This window comes from Carcharhinus amblyrhynchos, chromosome 28 (genome assembly GCF_965287045.1).
Source record: "Carcharhinus amblyrhynchos chromosome 28, sCarAmb.v2.hapA, whole genome shotgun sequence".
NCBI lineage: Eukaryota > Metazoa > Chordata > Chondrichthyes > Carcharhiniformes > Carcharhinidae > Carcharhinus > Carcharhinus amblyrhynchos.
In genome coordinates this window covers 25293437-25310435 of record NC_137351.1, presented here as the reverse complement: position 1 = coordinate 25310435, position 16999 = coordinate 25293437, and positions in this window count along the sequence as shown.

Sequence of the window (16999 nt, the reverse complement as noted above, 5' to 3'; positions counted from 1 at the left end):
GTAGCATATTCAAAATAGATGGACTAATGACCTTCCTCTTCTTAAAAAAAGAATTGCCATTAAAATAGCATTAGAGTATGTTAGGTCTTGGCTTGCTATTAGCACAGTAATTTGCAGCCTATATTGTTGCACAGAATCACAGACTAGTTACAGTGCAGAAGGAAGCCATTCGGTCCATCATGTTGACAAGTGAGCAATTCACCTTGTGCCAATCCCCTGCCTTCTCTTCATAACCCAGAAGTCGCTGTCAGTGATTCTCCAATCCTCCACAAAGTATGCTGTTCAACTTCTCACAGAAACCTTCGGCTTAAAGTTATGAGGATTTCTACATTCTGCACTATAAATCATCCCTTGCAAATGTTATGCTTCACTAAAGTATATGTAACCAGATATCTATCAGCATACTAATTTGTAATTACTAATGAACAACCTCCTTGGTCCTGGACAACTAATTTTGGATTTATGGAACGCCACTGATTAATTGCCAAATACCAAGGATGCTGGAAATCTGAAATGAAAGCAAAAGGCGCTGTGAGTACCCAACAGTATTTGTGATGAAATTTCACCTGATGAAGGATCAGTGCTCCGAAAGCTTGTGATTTCAAATAAACCTGTTGGACTATAACCTGGTGTCATGTGACCTCTCATCGTGTGGTGAGAACGGAATTTGACCTTTCATTAGATGAACTAATTAATGGTCAATTATTTTCTAGTTTGCTTGTTGACACCACTTTTGCCGAACACCAGAAATCCCTTACAGCCGTCATCAGCAGGAAATCAACACCCAGGAAAGGTGAAATCCACGCCACACCAACAATCTGTCCTGGTCCCTCCATCTGATGCTAACCCATCAATGCCTTTACTTTCTCAGGAGACTAAGGAAATTCAGCATCGCTACAACAGTCACCAATTTTACAGATGCACCATACTTTTTGGAGGTACAATAGCTTGGTATAGCTCCTGCTCTGACCAAGACCACAAGGGGTTGTGAACGTAGCACAGTCCATCACGCAAACCCACCTCCCATCCATTGATTCCGCCTTGGAAAAGCAACTAACATAATCAAGGGCCCCATGCACCTTGGATCTACTCTCTTCTACCTTCTTCCATCAGGAAAAAGATACAAAAGTCTGAGATCATGTACCAACCGACTCAAAAACAACTTTTTCCTTGCTGCCATCGGAGTTTTTAATAGATACTAAGCTGATAAAAGCATAATATTGTGGATGCTGGAATCTGAAACAAAAACAGAAAATTCTGGAAAATCTTAGCAGGTCTGTGAGGAGAGAAAAGAGCTAACGTTTTGAGTCTGGATGACGTAGCTCTGGCAAAAGGTCATATATTAAGTTGATCTTGCTCTACACCCTATCTGTCACTGCAACACCCTACCTTTCCTTCTTCCCTATGTACTCTATGAATGGTATGATTTGTCTGTATAGCAGGCAAGAAACAATACTTTTCACTGTTTCCCAGTACAATAATAAATCAAATCAAGTCAGAATGAAATTAACACCAGGAAAGGTGAAATCCATGCCACAAAAGATCATTAAATATTTGAGGGCAGATTTCTTTTTTTGCTGACTGCAAAATCTGGGCCTTTTTTTTCCCCTTCTGGTGGAGCTGAAAACATGCTGGAAGAACAACTGTCTGAAAAATGCGCACATCTGGAAATCAGTGAGAATCTTCGGCAGTGGAATTGGCTGAAGAGGTGACAGGGATTAGTTAAGAATGTTAAATCAAGTCCTTATGTTCTTGAGAACTTCTGGCAGCATCAGCAGATCCAGACTCATTATTTAAATGGGTGAAGGCATCCATTGTTTCATTTCTGAATGGACACAGTGTACAAACAGAGAACCGAATTTCCTTCTCAAGCAGTGTTAAAGAACTGTTCTGCAAAATTGCCAGCACACAGTGATATTTTCGCCACTTATCCGAGATGACCCCAATTTAAATGGACCAACTCATTACACTGCAGGGAAAAAAAAGGTCAGACCTTTCTTGTTATCAAAAGCGGCTCTACTATCCTGCGTTCCTGAGTGTACAGTACATTTTGTTTATGCATACGTAATAAATATTTATGCCACGCAGCTTGTGGTTTACATGTGGGATTTTTTTTTCCTTTTGGACCTCAAACTCTGTTGTGGAATCCTGTGTAATCGCCAGGAAAGCTACGAGCTTTCAACTTCCATGGAAAATGTACGTTTAGAAATGAATACCCCGAAGACAAAGCCCTGTAAGAAGGGAAACATTTGGCAGGAATTTTCCGGCCGTTTATGCCGGCTGGATTCTCTAGTCCTGCCAGCAGTGCACCCCTCTCCAGGGGGTATCCCACCGTGACATCAATGAGAATTCCCATTGACAGCGGCAGAACCAGGGAATTCTGCCACTAGCAAACAACACACCATCTCCCGCCAGTCAGAAACATACGGCTGGGAGGCTGGAGAATCCCACCCAAAATCTAGCCATTCGAACACTACAATCCAGTGGCCCTGAACACAAAGAATTTCAGCCATTTTGTATCTGATAGACAGAGCCTTAAACACTGGTGAAACTTGTGCCAGAGAAAAAAGCAGATGCTCGACTGAAAAGGAGCACATCAGATTTATGCTAAAACAGTGACAGTGATGTACCTTCAGAACATAGCTTTGTTTTTTTAAATAGGGGAAGTGATGGTCCTGTGGTATTATTGCTAGATTATTAATCCAAAAACTCAGCTAATGTTCTGGAAACCTGGGTTCAAATCCCGCCAGGACAAATGGTGGAATTTGAATTCAATTTAAAAAAATCTGGAATTAAGAGTCTACTGATGACCATAAAACCATTGTTGATTGTCGGAAAAACCATCTAGCTCCTTTAGGGAAGGAAATCTGCCGTCCTTACCTGATCTGGCCTACATCTGATTCCAGAGCCACAGCAATGTGGTTGACTCTCAACTATCCTCCAAGAGCAACTAGGGATGGGCAGTAAATGCTGGCCAGCCAGCGACGCCCATGTCCCATGAATGAATAAAAGAAAACAAATACTTCATTTTCTAGAGCTTCAAAGAATGAGAGGCGGTATCATTGAAACCTACAAAATTCTTTAAGGAATAGGTAAGATTTTTCCTTTGGTTGGGGAGTCTGGAACCAGTGGGCACAATTTTAAAGAAAAGGATCCCACTTAGGACCAAGAGGTGGAGAAATTTATTTACCCAGAGGGTTGTGAATCTTTGGTATGCCCTACCTCCAGGGAAGTTCACTCATTGAGTATGAGTAAGATAGAGTTTGATAGATATTTGATTAACAATAATGTAAATGGATATAAAGGTAGTGTGTGCAAAAGGCACTGAAGTGTCTGATCAGGCATAATCATATTAAGTGGCAGAGTGGCTAAACAGCCTACTCTTGTTCCTGTGTTTCTACTGATGCATTTTACACAGAAAAAACAAGGAAGAGTTTACATTCTTGGTTGCCATGTGTTGCAATGTTTATAGTTTATCATGGGGTGGTTATTGGCTGACTTTGTTCAAGGTTTTAATAGGATCAAGTGATTAATGGGCTCCATCTCTTACTAAAGCTCTTTTCTAAGTTTATTTTATTAATGTCACATGTAGGTGTACATTAACGCTGCAATGAAGTTACTGTGAAAATCCCCTAGTTGCCACACTCCAGCACCTATTCGCTTACACTGAGGGAGAATTTAGCATGGCCAATGCACATCTTTCGGACAATGGGATGAAACTGGAGCACCCAGAGGAAACCCATGCAGACACGGGGAGAATGTGCTGACTCCGCACAGACAGTGACCTGAGTCGGGAAACAAATCCAGGCCCCTGGTGCTGTGAGGCAGCAGTGCTGATTACTGTGTCACATTGCATAAACAGTATGGCTTTTACAGTAAAACACTTAGCTAAAAACTTATACCTCAAAACGACAGAAACAATATCAACCTGCATTTATATGCAGCTTTTAAGTTGATAAAATATCCCAAGAGGTTTCATGGGACAATTACCATAAAAAGGTTTACATATAAGACCATAAGAAATGGGAACAGAATTTAGAGCGGTCAGCATGTCTTTTGGACTGTGGGAGGAAACAGGAGCACCCGGAAGAAACACACACACACACACACACACACCACAGCCTGACTTCACACAGATAGTGACCCAAGCTGGGAATTGAATCCAAGTCCCTGGCACTGTGAGGCAGCAATGCTAACCATTGTTGTTGTTAGGAGAAAGTGTTGCAATATTTGCAATTTTTCCTTGTGTGGCTGATGTTTGACAAGATTAGAATAGGAGCAACTGGTTAGTTATGATGGGCTTCATCTCTTAAGCACTACGGCAGGCACTGGCAGTGAGCTCTGTCCAGAAGCTTCCATTTATTGACAGCAAATGCCTGGAAAATCACTTCTGTATGCCCACAATCTCCCACCAAACAAGCTTTTCCTGTGGGCATGCCAGATTGTGGAATTCTCCAGGGTAGTTCATCTCACTGAAACCATTCAGTTTCGGAGATATTTTGATACGAACCAAAAACTGAAAGATAAAAGGGGCGGCATGATGGCACAGTGGTTAGCAATGCTGCCTTACAGTGCCAGGGACCTGCGTTCGATTCCCGGCTTGGGTCACTGTCTGTGTGGAGTTTGTACGTTCTCCCCGTGTCTACGTGGGTTCCTCCTGGTGGTCTGGTTTCCTCCCACAGGCCAAAGATGTGTAGGTCAGCTTGATTGGCCATGCTAAATTGCCACTTAGTGTCAGGGAGGCCAGCAGGGTAAATACGTGGGGCTATGGTGTTAGGGGATGGGTGGGATTATGGTCAGTGGAGACTCGATGGGCTGAATGGCCTCCTTCTGCACTGGAGGGATTTTTTGATACCCTGACAGTAAGATTGGAAAGGCCTCTTTATAAATGTTATATGCTCCAGGTCACATGAGTCTGGATACCACTAGTTGTACTGACAGCTTTCAACAAGCCTTTCACTCAAAGGCTTCTTTACTGTAGTGCACAAGTTGATTAATCCTAGTGTAATGAGATGAATAATATCTCAGATGTTACAGTGATTGATCTTTCCCTACACCGTAGCTATGACTGTAACACTACATTCTGCACTCTCTCTGTTCCTTCCCTGTGAACGACATGCTTTGTTTGTATAATGTGCAAGGAACAGTACTTTTCTCTGTATACTAATACACTTGACAATAATAAATCAAATCAAATCAAATCAAAATGTACAATTCACAGATTAGCTCCATGTGTCGTTTCACTTATAACTTACTTAAAATGTATGAACATCAGCTCAAGTTCATCATCAGATTATCCAGTCAAATAAACCTGAAGAAAATCACGTTTGGTCAAACTGCTGTGAATCTGGACGATACAGATAACCTCCTCGAGGTAGGGAATTCTAATCGATGCAGCTTTTATGTTTGGGCTTAACTGACCAAGAGTGAAAATTACAGGGATGGCAGTTCTGAAGAAAATAGTAGTGGTTATGATATTTTTGGTTGGAAATCTCTAGTATCAATGGTGATAGTAACAAGATACTCCACAGGACCCGTGACTGAACAATCAACTTGAAACATGCTGAGCGCAATTGGCAGTGGAGAGATAGGAAAGGAATTTTGATTTTGTTTGCTGCACATGACAAGGACAGTGAGAATCTTCAACAGTCAAGTGGCTGAAAAAGTGTTGGACATCCTCAGAGAGAGCAAGCCTATTTTAGGGCGGCATGGTGGCACAGTGGTTAGCGCTGCTGCCTCACATCACCAGGGACCCAGCTTCAAAGGTCACGAATATAGACCAATCCATCACGCAAACCAGTCTCTCATCCATTGACTCTGTTTACATTTCCCTCGGAAAGCAGCTAGTATAGTTAAGGACCCCAAGCACCCAGGACACACTCTCTTCCACCTTCTTTCATCGGGAAAAAAGATACACAAGTCTGAGGTCATGTCCCAACCAGCGCTAACCACTGTGCCACCGTGCCACCCTAAAATAGGCTTGCTCTCTCTGAGGATATCCAACACTTCTTCAGCCGCACAACTCAAGAACAGCTTCTCCCCTGCTGCCATCAGACTTTTAATTGAACATACCCCGCACTAAGTTGATCTTTCTCTATATCCTACATATGACTGTAATACTAAAGTAAAGTTTATTTATTAGTGTCAGAAGTAGGCTTACATTAACACGGCATTGAAGTTACTGTGAAAATTCCCCATCTGCCACACTCTGGTGCCTGTTCGGGTACACTGAGGGAGAATTTAACATGGCCAATCCACCTAACCAGCCAGTCTTATTGGACTATGGGAGGATACTGGGGCACCCAGAGGAAACCCATGCAGACACGGGGAGAACGTGCAGACTCTACACAGGCAGTGACCCAAGCTGGAATTGAACCTGGCTCCCTGGCACTGTGAGGCAGCAGCGCTAACCATTGTGCCACCCATTATATTCTGCACTCTCTCCTTTCCTTCCCTATGAAGGGTATGCTTTGTCTATAATGCACAAGAAACAATACTTTTCAATACCTGTCACAATAATAAATCAAATCAAATCACATCAATCAAGGGTCACTGTCTGTGCAGAGTTTGCACTTTCTCCCCATCTCTGCTGGGTTTCCTTTGGCTGCCCCAGTTTCCTCCCACACTTCAAAGATGTGCGGGTTATGTTGTTGGGCCATGCTAAATTGCCCTTATTGTCAGGGGGATTATCATAAACCATAGAATCCCTATCGTCTAGAAGGAGCCCATTCAGCCCATTGATTCTGCACTGACCAAAATCCCACCCAGGCCCTATCCCCTTAACACCATATATTCACCCTGCTAATGCCCTGACACTAGAGTCAATTTAGCATGGCCAATCAACCTAACCCACACATCTTTGGAATACGTGGGATTACAGGGATAGGTGGGATTGTTGTCGGTGCAGGTTTGATGGGCTGAATGGCTTCCTTCTGCACTGTAGGACTCTATGCTTAGGAAAGGGTGTTCAGATAGTTTATTATGTTCCTAAGAAGGGTGAGAATGTGGACGAGAAATTCTGCTCCCTAAGTCTTGAATAAAGAGAATACAAAAAAAGTCTATGTTTTAAACAGACTAGCTAAACCCCTGCTTGCCCAAAATGTCAAGACAAAGGTATCCTTTCCCTGTGCAAGATTATAGCAGGTTTATGATGGCCCAAATGGCACACCCCAGCCACAGATGATCTGATTAGCTCACCTCCACATGTACTGCTGCTCTGCCATACCGAGGTAGCTGACTGTCACAGGACATTCTCTACTTGTTTTAGTATTGATCATAAATCATTCACTTTCTGTGTTCTCTGCAATCTTGGGCCTTTCTGTACTGCTCTTGTTTGATATACCTACCCTCGTGTAGACAGAAAAAAAGAAACTCTGTGCACTGTCATCCTTTTTCTCCCAGTGGTCCTTCTAAATCATTCTATTTATTAAACCCCCTCAGGCTAGATCTGACCCAAGTACAATAGTGACTTTTCCATTTGACTTCGCAGCTGTGGACATACCACACGCATTCACCAGTTGAAACCTGACTGTAGCTTTAAGATGTTAAAGAAAATAATTACCTTTTCTGTTACATTTCTAATAATGACTGTAAATTCAATCTTGAGGAGGGTAAGCGTCAGCCCGAAGCATGGATGCACTGCCCTTTTGCACTTTCGACTGACCAGGGCGGTGCGGTGGCACAGTGGTTAGCACTGCTGCCTCACAGAGTGAGGGATCCGGGTTCGATTCCCAGCTTGGGGCACTGACTGCGTGAAGCCTGCTTGTTTTTCCTGTGTGTGCCTCGGTTTCCTCCCACAGTCTGAAAGACGTGCTGGTTAGGTGCATTGGCCATGCTAAATTCTCCCTCAGTGTACCTGGACAGGTGTGACTAGGGGATTTTCACAGCAACTTCATTGCAGTATTAATGTAAGCCTACTTGTGACACGAATAAAATGAATAAAGCCCCTTTCTCACACGGCCCTTTGTGGCAAAGATTTTTGACTTCAGTAAAGTGTACACCAAAGCCCTGACTCGCTGATGAAAAGAGAGTTGAGCAATACTAATTGACACCACAAAAAAAATTACCTCATAGTCATTGAGATATCAAACTCGCCGCTAGGTAATCTTGTGGCACAAATGTCTGGAATCCCCATAAAATATATATTGTAATACATCAATCCTTTAAAGAATGTGAAAAACGGCATTTGGGGGGTGAGAAGTCCTGTGGCAATTGCATGAGGTTATAAAGTTCACTGACTCTGGTCATACCTGATTGAAGTACAATTTGCACATTCGACTTTGGCAGATCCAATAACCTCCTCCACCCACCCCCTCCATTCCTTCACCCCTCTGAATCACCACAATCACCACCCCCCACTCCCCCCCCCTTTAAAAGTATAATTGCAGTCACTTTGACATTTTTAAGAGCAGGGCACAGTTTAGGCCTGAATTTAAATCCTCCAAATTGGCTCAGTTTGGATCTTCAGTCATCTTAACCGCTTTCACATCAAAACTAAACGGAGATTCAGAGGGAAAGGAATTTGATTCTCACACCCCGAGTTTGGAAATGAGATAAAGTGTTAGCAGCTCCGTTTCTTGTGTATTCAGGACTGAAATGTGTGGCCTCCGGAGAAGCTGTGAAGGAATTAATCCTATCTCCAGATAATCCATCAGGGAACATCCTTCATTATGATGTTAAAAGCTAGGCTCAGTGTTTGGGACATTAACAATAGAGAGCCAGGCCCTTTGAAATACACACATTTTTTCCCAGGTTACAAACATGAATTATTTGCCTTTAGCTCAGATTAGAAGGAGCCATTTATGACTCACCCCACTGCCTTCAATTTCCTTTCAGGCTCCCACCTCTTTTGGGAAATAATGCCTGCTTGCTCATCTCAAAAGTGTGATCACAAGCAAGTCCATGTTCTTTCAACTTTATAACTACTTGCTGTTTATAAATCTATTTATTAGTGTCGCAAGATGGTTTACGTTAACACTGCAATGAGGTTACTGTGAAAACGCACACTCTGGCACCTGTTGAGTACACTGAGGGACAATTTAGCACGGCCAAAGCCTAAGTCTTTTGGACTGTGGGAGGAAACCGGAGCACCCAGAGGAAACCCACGCAGACACGGGGAGAACTCCACACAGACAGTGACCCAAGTCAGGAATCGAACCCGGGTTCCTGGCGCTATGAGGCAGCAATGTTAACCATTGTGCCACCCTATAGATGTGGTATAACATTATCCCAACAATGTCATTATCCCAAGACCTATTATTGAAAATTAAAGCATTGGAAAACCTTGTTACTGATGAATCAAAATGACTGAACAAAGAAAACAAAATTAAGAAGAAATATTCCGATTTGTACTTAAATTCTGGAATATGATGTTCCCAATGATTTCCATCATTTCTTTTGTTGTGATGATTCATTCACCTTCTGATCCATGTGGGTTAGCTTTAAACCCCATACGTATCTAACCATGTCTTACAATGCAAAGTAACTTGGCAATCGAGGATAAGAATGTGATGTATGCAGCAAGACAAATTATTTTCAAAGGCTTAAAAGCCACATCTTTCTGTTTTAGAATTGGTTGCATTTTTACAGTAGGCACGCAGGAAGAATTAAATAAAAAGATGTTCCAGGTCTTCAAGAATGGCATGTATCCTTGCTAAATCCACACATGGACAGTGCCAGATAGGTGCACCAGAAAGTGACACCACATTATGCCCCCAAGTACCATCTCAGTGAAGATAAAACTGCCATAATCCCTGATGACTTAGGCTGCTCTCCCCTTTGAGGGGGAGAGTTAACTGGTGGTGATTTACCCTGAGGATGACCACACCTCAGGTGAGGGGCAAGGTTGAGAAGGTGGGTCTTCGTGAATCTAACAACCCAATGAATCACAATGAACATCAAAGTAATTTTCCTGAAAGTGAAGGGGTTAAAGCAGCCCAATAACAACTTATATTTAAATTGACATGTCATAGAATCTTGCAATGCAGGAGGAGGCCATTTGGCCCATCGAGTCTGCATCAACCACAATCCCACCCAAGGCTAGCCCCATACATATACCCTCTCCGACACTAAGGGGCAATTTAGCCCCAGGCTTTCTGTAGGCCTGCTATACTTCCTGCTGCCGCAGTAAAGCAGCCAACATAATCAAGGGTCCCGCATACCCTGGACATACTCCTTTCCACCTTTTTCCATGATACAAGAGTCTAAGATCACATACCAACTGACTCACGAACAGCTTCTTCGCTGCTGCCATCTGAATTTTGAATGGACCTAGTAAATGATCTTTCTCTACAATCTAGCTATGACTGTTTCATATTCTGCACTGTCTCCTTTCCTTCTCCCCCTATGTAGTCTATGAATGGTTTCCTGTCTCTGTAGTGTGCAAGAAACAATATTTTTCACTGCATACCAATACAGAAGACGATAATAAATCGAATCATATCAAAGGTTGAGGGATATCCATCGAGGACCCTTGAAGATCCCTTTGTTGGGAATTAATAGGACTCATTGCAGGGCAGCAGGCAGGACAAAATTCCAGGATCTGCCTGGGCTGGCTCTTGTGCTCTTTTGATCCATTATTCTGGTTTAAATTTGCCAAATTTTCTTTTCTATTCTGTGAAACGCTTGCACTTGTTCAGTTGGAGGTGCTCTAAAAATATAACTGTTGAAACCCATTACAGTTCTTGTCAAGTGCATTCAACTCCTTCCCTATTTCACAGTCTTGAAGTTATTCCTAATTGCTGCTGTGTGGAAAATTCTCTTGGTGCACATCCATTTCTTATTTGTAGCCAACGCACAAAGATTTTATAGCACAAGTCAGATATTAAAAGAGGTCTGTAATCTATACGCAATCATAGTTAAATATTAAGGTTTAATGCAATATTTTTTGCACACATATTAAAAGAAAACTTTATAATCATTTGAAAGTTTCCTTAACTCATGGTTCCCATTAAGATTTATGAATCAATATCATGTTAAAATATATTACATTTCATCCTACACCTAGTTCAATTTCAACCCATTCAAAATCCATGCACTCTGGTGCTTGTGGGTGGCATGGTAGTAAGTGGTTAGTACTGCTGCCTCACAGCATCAGGGACCTGGGTTCAATTCAGACTTTGGGAGACTGTTTGTGTGGAGCTTGCATGCATTCCTTGTGACTGCATGGGTTTCCTCCGGGTGCTCCCGTTTCCTTCCACTGTGGTTAGCACTGCTGCCTCACATCGCCAGGGACCCAGGTTCAATTCCTGGCTTGTGGTGTCTGCACGTTCTCCCCGTATCTGCATAGGTTTCCTCCGGATGCTCTGGTTTTCTCCCACAGCCTGAGATATGTCTTGGTTAAGTGCATTGGCCATGCTAAATTCTCCCTCAGTGTACCTGAACATGCGCCAGAATGTGGCGACTAGGGGATTTTCACCATAGCTTCATTGTGGTGTTAATGTAAGCCTACTTGTGACAATAATAAATGAACTTAAAACTGAAACAGTCCAAAGATATGGGTTTTAGGTTGATTGACCATTCTAGATTGCCGCTTAGTGTCAGGGGAACTTACAGGATCTGAGATTATGCGGATAGGGCCTGAGATTGTTGTTGGTACAGGCTTGATGGACCAAATGGCCTCCTTCTACACTGTAGGGATTCTATGATTGTGATGTCGACAGAAACCATGCGAAATACCCAACAACCTCTATCCAGGGGTATCCAAACTATGTTCACAGTTTGTTCGCCTTATGGGTTTCCTGCACTCTTCAACATGTTTGTCTATGCAAGTCTACATAATCAAAAAAAATGTTGCACTCAACATCTACAGATGTTAAAGATGGGAGTGCAAAGTGTGTAAACTTGTGCAGGGGAATTTGGTATTCAGAGAGTTAAGTGTTCACAGGAGGATGATAGTTTGAAATTGCAAGTCACACAAGAAATCAAAACTTGATTTGATAAATGTATTAATTGATTGCATCAGGCAACCACCACTCGAGTTAGAAAGGAATTTTATTAGTATTATGTTTAACATTATAATACTCCTATCAAGGATACACTTAATCTGCTGCATCTGACGTTGCCAGGAGTGTGGAAGCACTGAATGCCATTGGTGTCACAGTTTGGAAGCAGTGGGTGAACTTTGCTCTGGAGAAGTGCCAGCTTTATTCAGTGTGCAGACGTATGGATTTGGATTTACACTTTAAGGGAATGAGTCACAGCTGGTAGAGAGAGAAGGAGGTGTTCTGTTCAAATTATGTAATGATCATGTTTGGCAAATGGGTTCTTCTGACATGGAGGATGTTAACTCAATCATATCAGCGGGGTTGGGGGTGCGGGGGAGCACATCGCAAATAATATTGCATTGTCTTTGTTGAACTGGGATATACTTTTGCAACACTGAGGGAGTTGTTTCACTCAATGTTCACATCTGCACTTGAACTATTAGTCAATGACAGTTAAACTTATAGACATAGCACATTAGGCTGGCAGGAATCCATGTGGTGAGAGATTGACTTTCCAGCACCTCTTCTGGTATTCATAACTTACTCTGTATGATCTATGAACATAGACAGCAGGGACTCAGTCCTGAAGTACTCCATTCCAGGGCCTGCATTTAGCCAAATTCTTCTTCTCTGAGTTAGTGATTCTCCATCATCGTTTCCAGAGCCAAGGCGCAATGCTAATGGAGATAAGTCTGTACGATTTAAAAGGCTGAACTGTATAAATACCTTCAACTAATGACAGTGGTGCAAGTTGATATGTTTTTGTGGTGACTGACTTAATTGCTTTATTACAGTAGTTCAGGCACAGCAGCTGTTGCAGTTTTGTTTCGAAACGGCTTAAAGATTAAACTTAAAGTGATATTGAGGTCTCGCGGTGTCTTTTGGTTGCAGTTAGCGATATGGCGCCGTTATATCAAAGCTGAGAATGTTTGTTCTCGCAAACTGAAAGAAGAGATATTTTCTGTGTATTTAATTAATGCCCAGTTTAGCTGATTCGTTCATCTAACTTTATTGGACGTTTTTTCTAGACTGTTCCTTCCTGGCTGTTCTTGGAATCTAATCTGTTTGAACATTCCTCAGTGACTTTACCTCATTAAATCATTGAAGATATCCCAGCCATTCTGACTTTGGCATGATCACCTACTTATCTCATGGTTCTCTTACATTCATACTTGCCCTCGCCAATGATTAAGTGAATGAAATTTTGTCTTCAGTTTTCAATGGATTTCAATGAAAGTAAGATCAGGCCCATTGTAAAACAGGATGCTGATTTGTTATCGGCTGCTTCAAGATCGATTTCACCTATAAGATTTTCAGCAAGATGCTCAACAAATGTTTTTTATTAACTGCCTTAATCGCCTCCAGATTTGACCATTCCAGTGCTCCCCAGGCCAGCATTCCTTCCTTTAACCTCCGAAAACTTTTAACTCCTCCAAAATTCTTCATTTTTCTTTCCAATTCTTTTCCCACATCAGTTCCTGGTGACCCAGCACCTTCTGGCCTTTATGGCCTTTATTGATTTTGACCCTCCCTTTCCTCCCCCACCTCATCCCCATGCCTCAATCTGAAAATTCTTATCCCCATGGATAAATCCCTTTGAGGTCTAGCACTTCCTCATCTGTGACCTCCTCCACTACAATGCCTCCCCCATCACCCTCTTCCTTATTTTCTCCGATTGAAGCCCCATGTGCATCCACCTTCTGCTCATCCCACCACTAAAAACCTACAGCCGCAATGGAATTACAGCCCGAAATTCTCTCCCAAAACATGTCCATCCTCCAGCCTTTTATTTTATTCATTACTGGGACTTGGGTGTCGTTGGCTGTCCAGCATTTATTGCCCATTCCTAGTCGCCCTTGAACTGAGTGGCTGGCTAAGCCATTTCAGAAGGCAATAGAGAGTCAACCACATTGCTGTGGCTCTGGAGTCTCATGTAGGTCAGACTAGGTAAGGATGGCAGATTTCCTTTCCTAAACCAAGTAGGTTTTTCCAACAATCCTAATTCCAGATATATTTTACTGAATTCAAATTCCACCATTGCTGTGGCAGGATTCAAATCTGGGTGCCTTTTAGCTTTGCCAAAGGGTCGCCTGGACTCAAACTGTCAGCTCTTTTCTCTCCTTACAGATGCTACCAGACCTGCTGTGATTTTCCAGCATCTTCTCTTTTGATTCCCCAGAACAATAGCTAAATTTCTGGATTAATAATCTACTGATAATACCACTAAGCCATTGCTTCCCCCTCTCTCTTGCCTTAACACCTACCTAAAATCCCATGTCTTAAGCAAAGGTTTTAGTGAACTAATGATTCATCATCCATTTTTGGTTAGGTCAAGTACCATGTTAGAGGTACTAGACACATTGGTGTCATTGTTACTCTAGTTATTTACAATAATTAAAACAAACTTATCCACCAAAGTAACTCGATTGGTTAATTGGATTACAGGTTTCATACACTCTAATTGCAACTCAGCTGTTTAATCAATTTGATATTTGCAACAGAGAAATACATTATAAAATACCCAGGGGCCACTGAAAGATTTATTTTAACCTTGTATCATTAAATGCCTTATTCCAAGATGGAACCAGAGCGTAGCGACTTCTTGCAAACTGGGCCCAGCACTGAATTGTATTGTCAAGATTTCAGACTTGTTCAACGCTTTAGACTTGTGCTGACTCTACTGAGTGATCTACTGAGTTCCTTTCTCTTACCACCAGGATATAATCAATATGCTATCAATAAGTATTTCAGATTCTCACTAAATCAGGTGTAAATTTCAATTTAGTGGTTTTATCTTCAAAATCCAGAATCGAAATGTGTAAGAGGTCACAAAAGCCTCTGGCTGTGTTCTTACAGTCCCAGCATGCTGGATTCCCTGTGATGAATATGGCAAATTATTCAAATATCCATTGACTTCAGTGGACCCAGAAAACCCTGCCAGTAGGAGCATTGGAAAATCCTGCCCTATGTTTTGAGGGGGCCAATTCAATTTCACCCAGCAAACCTTTCCCACGCTTGTTTACATCATCATGGATGTGAACTTGTGATGGTTTGCATCAGTTTTTCTGGGGGCAATGTCCTCATGAGAGGTGCATGCACATACCTTTGGACAAGTTGTTCTGGACTTTATACCGGTGAATGCATTAGCATGTATGGACGGCACAGCATTAGCACTGATGCCTCACAGCTCCAGGCACCAGTGTTCGATTCCAGCCTCGCGTCACGGAGTGGAGTTTGCACATTCTCTCCGTGTCTGCATGGGTTTCCTCCGGGTTCCCCAGTTTCCTTCCACACTCCAAAGATGTATTGGTTAGGTGGATTGGCTGTGCTAAATTGCCCCTTAGTGTCAGGGGGATTAGTGAGATAAATACATGGGGTTACAGGAATAGTGCTTGGGTGAGATTGTTGTCGGTGCAGGCTCGATGGGCCAAATGGCCTCCTTCTGCACTGTAGGGATTCTAAGACATTGGTGGCTGCTGGAAGCATGCAGGGCAGAAAAGCCATGATGGCCATCAGCATATAATGCTGCGTTGATGCCAGCCTTAACACTGTGGAGCTGAATGATACAGCTAACTACCTGTTAGTCTCACACAGCAAAAGACATAGTAATCAGCAAGAAAGGACCTGCAACTGCAGGGACAACAATTACCTACGCATTAGTTGCTGGTTGTTTCCTTTGGCCGTTTCTATGGTTTGCTAAGTGTTTGATCCTTTCTTTAGTTGTTTAAAGTTGAATATGTCAAGAGGTTGGCTGGCGTTGAAAGAGCTTATGCTGTCCTCAGCACAAACTAGCTTTTCCCAGACATTGACGCGCTCCCTCTCATGTGGAGCATTCCCCTTTGGAGTGCATTGTAGGAAAGGCAAAGGAACTGCTTCAAAGAAACTCCCTGAAGCACAGCAGAATTGGAGAATGAAAAGAGGAGCCACAGAGCAGGACAAGCCATTGGAAGAGGGAGGAGAAAGGTTGTTTTGGGGGGGGGGGGGGGGGCGAAGTATTTTCAACAGGTGTTCAAAGGATTCCTACAGTATTCAGAGAGCAATTCTCCTACCTGGACCTCAGTATGGAACAATGTGGGATATGTCTTCAATAATCATAGAATCAGAGAAACCATACAATACAGAGGAAGCCATTCAGCCCATCGAATCTGCACCGATTCTTTGACAGAATACTTTATCCAAGCCCTCTCGCTCACCCTATCCTTGTAACCCCACACATTTACCATGGTTAATCCACCTAATCTACATATCTTGGGATACTAAAGGGGAATTCTACATGGCCAATCCACCTAACCTGCATTTCTTTGGACAGTAAGGATGTCCTCACTGAAATCTCTAGCCACAACAGCAACCACAGAGCAAGACATTGACCACAACCTGCCCTGGCCTCTCCATGATGATGCTATAATTAAGAAAGTTAAGACTATGGCTGGGGTGTGTGGGATCCTTGATTTTGCTGGCTGCTTTTCTGAGGCAGCGGGAATTGTAGTGTAGCGGATCCAGAATCAATGGATGGGAGGCTGGTTTGCGTGATGATGACCTTTTGTAGTATCATGGGATCTTGGGCAGAGCAGGAGTCATACCACATTGTGACGCAACCAGAAAGAACACTTTCTATGGTGCATCTGTAAAAGCTGGTGAGAGTTGTAGCAGACAGTCCAAATTTCCTTAATCTTCTGAGAAAGTAAAGGCATTGATAGGCTTTCTTAACTATAGTGTTGGCGAGGGAGGATCAGGACAGGTTGTTGGTGATCTGGATACCTAAAAACCTGAAGCTCTCAATCATTTCTACTTCATCCTCATTGATGTAGACAAGTGCATTTTCTCCACTACACTTCTTGAAGTCGATAACAATCTCTTTAGTTTTGTTGACGTTGAGGGAGAGATTATTGTCATAGCACCTCGTGCAGGAGGTGTCGTTCCCTTTCCTTATTGATTGCGATCTGTGGGTTAGGAAGTTCAGGATTCAGTCGCAAAGGGAGGAGTTGAGCCCCAGGCCATGGAGTTTGGAGCCCTTC